Source organism: Elephas maximus, chromosome 4, assembly GCF_024166365.1.
Source record: "Elephas maximus indicus isolate mEleMax1 chromosome 4, mEleMax1 primary haplotype, whole genome shotgun sequence".
In the NCBI taxonomy this organism is placed as follows: domain Eukaryota; kingdom Metazoa; phylum Chordata; class Mammalia; order Proboscidea; family Elephantidae; genus Elephas; species Elephas maximus.
The window spans coordinates 113,658,325-113,663,966 of record NC_064822.1 but is presented as its reverse complement, the minus strand read 5'-3'; the positions used below and the strand labels follow the sequence as shown (position 1 = coordinate 113,663,966).

At 37.9% G+C, this 5,642-nt stretch overlaps 1 pseudogene; it reads right to left on the bottom strand.

Annotated features, from left to right (window-relative positions):
* Positions 1 to 2,665: 2,665 nt before the first annotated feature.
* Positions 2,666 to 3,615, bottom strand: LOC126076403 (olfactory receptor 6C4-like; annotated as a pseudogene).
* Between the last annotated feature and the right edge of the window lie 2,027 nt (positions 3,616 to 5,642).

Below are 5,642 nucleotides of genomic sequence, written 5' to 3'. Positions count from 1 at the left end.
GTAGTATTTCCTTATTATTTTTTTAATGTCTATAGAGTCTGAGCGATATTCCCTCTTTCATTCCTCATACTGCAATTTTGTGTCTTCTATTTTTGTTTATTGGTCTTGCTAGATGTTTATCAAGACTATTGATCTTTTCAAAGAACCAGCTTTTAGTTTTATCAGTTTTTCTCAGTTGTTTTCAATTTCATTGATTTCTGTTTTGTCTTTATTATTTCCTTCTTTCTGCTTGCTTTGGTTTTATTTTTCTTAAAGTGGAAGCTTACATTACAGATTTGAAAACTTCCATTTTTTTTTCTATTGTAAGCATTTAATGCTGAAATTTTCCTGTAATTACTGGTGTAGCTGCATCAGAAATTTTGATATATTGCATTTTGATTTTAATTACATTCAATATGTTTTCTAATTTCCCTTGAGATTTCCTCTTTCACCTCTGAATCACTGAGAAATGTGTTAATCTCAAGTGTTTGGGAGTTATTCTGTTATATTTCTGTTATTGATCTCAAGTTTAATTCCATTATGGTCTGAAAACATAGCTTGTACAGTAAAACCTGCGAAAGCCGTTACCCTTGTAAGGTGGAAATCTGTCAGAGAAGGAAAATAAAAATATTTGTCACTAGTGAGGGATAGAAAAGTGGTAAGACTGCACCCTTTCAAGGGCAGAAAACTTGGGAGACCGAGAAAAACCAGGCAGTCTGGTCAAGTTCTGGCTCTCATAGGTTTCACTGTATCATTTTAATTCTTTTTCATTCAATAAGGCTTGTTTCATGACCAAGGATATGATCTATTTTGGTAAATGTTCCACGTGTGTGTGAAAAGAATGTGCATTCTCCTGTTTGTAGGTGGACTGTTGTACACATGTCAATTAGATCCAGTTGATTTACGGTGTTCCGTTTTTTCTATATCTATGCTGATTTTCCGTCTCCTAGTATATATTTTTTTTTTTTAGTTATATGTATTACTGAGAGAGGATGTTGAAGTTTCCAACTGCAATTGTGGACTTCTCTGTTTCTTCTTTCAGTTATTGCAGTGTTTGGTTCATATACTTAGTAACTCTGCTGTTAGGTACATGTTCATTTAGGATGCTTCTTGTCATATTTTCATTAACACGTAGGCATCCTTCTTTAGCTCTTGTAATTTTCTTTGCTGTCAAGTCTATTTAATATTGCCACTCCAGCTTTTTTATTAGTATTTTCATGTTATCTTTTTTCCCTTCTCTACTTTTAACCTACTTAAATATTACAGTTGAAGAGAGTTTCTTGTAGACAGCATATAGTTTAAAAAAACCTATTCTTACTTCAGTGGTATGTTGAGACAATTTACATATAACATAATTATTGATATGTTTGGATTTATGTCCCCCATTAAATTGTTTGTTTACTGTTTGATCCCTTTGGTTTAAATTTCCCCTTTCCTGCCTACTTTTGAGTTAGTTATTTGAATATTTTCTAGTATTCCAGTTTAATCCATTGAAATTTACTTGTGATTTTGACTGTATCTCTTTGTTTAGTTTTTAAGGTAGGGAGTATAATATGCATGCTTATCTTTTCACAGTTTGCTTAGAATGAACATTTTATCACTTTAACAGAATATAGGAACTTACAACTGTATATGTTTCCTTATCCTCCTCCCTTGTACTGCCCTTTGAAAAACCAGCCCTTAAATAATTTGTATGTTCTCTCCTAAGACCCGTTTAGGCAGCCCTTTCACTCCCAGACTCCTCAGATTCATCTACAAGGTATGTCCCTAAAGCTCAGCATACTCTTTGAGCCCTATCGGTTTTGGCCATTGCCGACATGGCCCATGATTCCTACTCTCCGAAATTTTTCCCTTTGAAAGAGATCAGATGTTCACTCTATTAGGGATCCTTTCCTGGTAATAATTTTCATTCCTATTTCATGACTAGAAGGAGAGATAGAGTCAGAAATGTTAATTCTGCAACAGGAAACCTTTACCTAGTGTCTAAAGAAGAGACAGTTTTAGAGTTGTCAGAGCAAGAAGATTGCTCTGAAGAAAGAAAAGCGTTTCAAACCTGAGATAAGGTGGCCTGGAGCGGAGTTGTATTGTAGGTGGCACTCTTAGATCCTTCTTGTAAGTGTCTGAGTCCCTGGGTGGTGCAAAGGTTTAAGTGCTTGAGACTATCTGCTTCTGAAAGGTCACAGTCTTAAAAACCCTGTGAAGCAGTTCTACTCTGCACTCAGTGTTGTCATGACTCAGAATCGACTTCATGGAAACCAGTTTGATTTTTGTTTTTAAATTTTTTTGGTTTTCTTGGAAATGTTTACTATTTCTGATAAAATGTTTGGACAACTTCCTTTGATAAAAATTAAGAGCCCTACTTGTAAATCTAAACTTTACCAGCAAGCTCAGCTGAACGTCAGTCCTGTGACAATCTTAGTGAGTTTTAACAGATATTTCTATCGTGTACTCAGGCTATCAATTTTATTTAGCTGCTTTTTATTCTTACTAAAAATTTTATCAATTAGAAAGAAATGTTTTAATTGTGGTTTTTTAAATTTTTTTGGCAGGCTTTTCTCTTGTTGGCAAGTTTGAAATATAACATTGACATCTTGTCATGAAAATTCATCTGAGATGCTGTTTAACAAGGGGGAAGGTTAGAGAAGCTCCCCCTGAGTGTTCATGGGGAAGAAATTCACGAAATCAGTCAGAATTTTCTTTGAATTAATTTAAGACTTATAATCTTTCTGGCCACATCCCTGAAGGCTTGTTTTACTTGTTTATTCCTTAGAGCGTAAATGAAGGGCTTCAGTAAAGGAGTGACTGATGTGTTGAGCACAGCTACTCCCTTATTGAGGGCAAATCCTTCTTTTGCTGAAGGTTTTATGTACATGAAGATGCAGCTGCCATAAGAGAGAGAGATGACAATCATGTGGGAAGAACATGTGGAAAATGCCTTTTTCTTTTGCTGGGCAGAGGGGATCTTCAGAATGATCTTGATGATATTTGTGTAAGAGAGAAGCACCAGCACCAGGGTCACCGCCAAGGTCACAACTGCTAAGATAAAGTCGACCAGCTCCAGGAGTCTTGTGTCTGAGCAAGATATTTCCATGAGAGGTCCACAGTCACAATAATAATGATTCGCACATTGGAGGCACAGAAATCCAGTTGACTGGTCTGAATGATGGGGTATAAAATGATTAGGAACCCACTCAGCCAAGAGGAGAGAACCAGCTGGGTACAGACTCTGTTGTTCATGATGGTTGTGTAATGTAGGGGTTTGCAGATGGCTACGTAGCGATCATAAGACATGGCAGCCAGAAGGTAAAACTCTGTAGGCCCGAGGAATATGGCAAAGAAATGCTGAGTGAAGCAGCCAGCAAAACTGATGGCCTTATTCCCAGTAGAGATGCTGATCAGCAGCCTAGGAGTGAAAGTGGTTGTAAAGGAGATTTCCAAGAAGGAGAAATTTCGGAGGAAAAAATACATGGGAATCTGGAGGTGGGTGTCCAGTAGTGTGAAGGTGATGATTGTCAGGTTACCTAAGATGCTAAATATGTAGGCAAGGAAGAGAAGTATGAAGATTACGGTCTGAAGCTCTGGGATGTCTGTTAGTCCCAGCAGGACGAATTCTCTCAGAAATGTTTGGTTTTTCATTGGTAACCTTTGGTGCCTGTGAAGGTTAGGAAATAAATCAGCGATGAAGCAGGGAGAGGAGCTCAGGAATGTAGAGGAGAGGCAAAGATTTTTCCATTGAATTGATTCAAGTGCTTTTTTTCTGTTAATGGACTTCAGTTGAGTTTCTATTGTATGAGGCTGGCTGTCACAAGAACCCTTTTCTTAAACTCCCAGGTAGGAGGATTTTCTCTATGGCCACTTTTTTGGGCTTCTCATATACTTTCTTAACCTGACACATTTGAATTATAGTGTTGGTGAAGAATATTGAATATGCCATGGACTGCAGAAGAGTGAACAAGTCTATCTCGGAGGAAGTGCGTCCAGAATGTCCCTTAGAATTGAGGTTGGCAAGACATTGTGTCATTTACTTCCGATATGTTATCAGGAGGGACCAATCCCTGGAGAAGGACATTATGCTTGATAAAGTAGAGAGTCAGTGAAAAAGAGGAAGACCCTCAATATAATGGATTGACACAGTGAGTTCAAGCATACCTACTATTGTGAGGATGGTGCAGGAGAGGGCAGTGTTTTGTTCTGCCATACCCAGGGTCACTATGAGTTGGAGCCCACTTGACGGCTCCTAACAACAATGCGACACCTTCTGAACCAATGTCTAAGTTACTATTTTTTTCCATTTTTCAGTTTGTACATTGCCTTTTCTTTTTTCTTTTTTTTTTTTCTCCTTTCCTCTTTTCTTTATTGTGATGAAAAAATACACATCTGTCTTAGTGATTCAGTGCTGCTATAACAGAAATACACGAGTGGATGGCTTTAACAAAGAGAAATTTATTTCTTCACAGTAAAGTAGCTAATAGTCCAAATTTAGAGCATCAGCTCCAGGGGAAGGCTTTCTCTCTCTGTTGGCCTTCTCATCAATCTTTCCCAGGGACTAGGAGCTTCTCCTGGCAGGGACCCCAGGTCCAAAGCAAGTGCTCTGCTCCCTGCAATGCTTCTTTGTATATGAGGTCTCCTCTCTCTCCTGGCTTCCCTTGATTTTTATCTCCTGTAAGATAAAAGTTGGTGCAGGCCACACCCCAGAGAAACTCCCTTTACATTGGATTAGGGATGTGACCTGAGCAAGAGTGTTACATCCCCACCCTAATCTGCTTTAACCAGAGGCAGAGATTATGATTTATAACACATAAGAGAATCACAAAGTGGAAGACAATCACTCAAGGCATAGCCACGTTGATGCATCTTTTTGGAGGATACAATTCAACCCATTATAACACCAAACCATCTGGCAACACACAACTTCCACACTTACATTTCAATGACACTGATTACATTTTTCAGGTTGTGCCACTATTATCGCTAACCTCATCCAAAAGGGCCCATCACCATTAACATAACTTCAATGCCCCCCAAATAAAAACTTTTCCTTTCTTTCTCTACCCTGGTAACCGCTGATAATCTTTGTTTTCTATATTTTTGCTTATTTCCTGTAAGTGAGATCATACAGTATTTGTCCTTTTGGGACTGTCTTATTTTGCTCAGCATAAGAACATTGCTCCTACTTCTGATCTCCATTTATGTCTGCTGATTCATAAGTAATGTCTCATTTCCATCATGCTCTCAGTCTTAGAAGAAAAGTGATTACTTCAAAGTCGAAGAGATTTTAGGATGCAATCAGCAACACCATGATAACTATTGTAACAAAAGGTGCCCCCAATTTCCCTTTGATTTTTTAAATTTATGGGTCATCATATCTAATATTCTCAGTCTCTAAATCTTTGCTACGATTGTCTGCTTCCTTCAGGTCCCAGTTCTTCCATCTTTGCAGGTTTCAGCAGAGGAACAGAAGATTTCTGTTCAGATTCCTGCTACCATATTTCTTCTACATCCATGTTTATTAAAAAGAAATTAATTTGTTTGGGCTATAAAAATCTAACTGAAATCAAATGTTGTAAACTTCACTTGTTGTTGTTGTTGTTGTTAGGTGCCACTGAGTTGGTTCTGACACATGGAGACCGTATGTATAACAGAACGGAACACTGCCTGGTCCT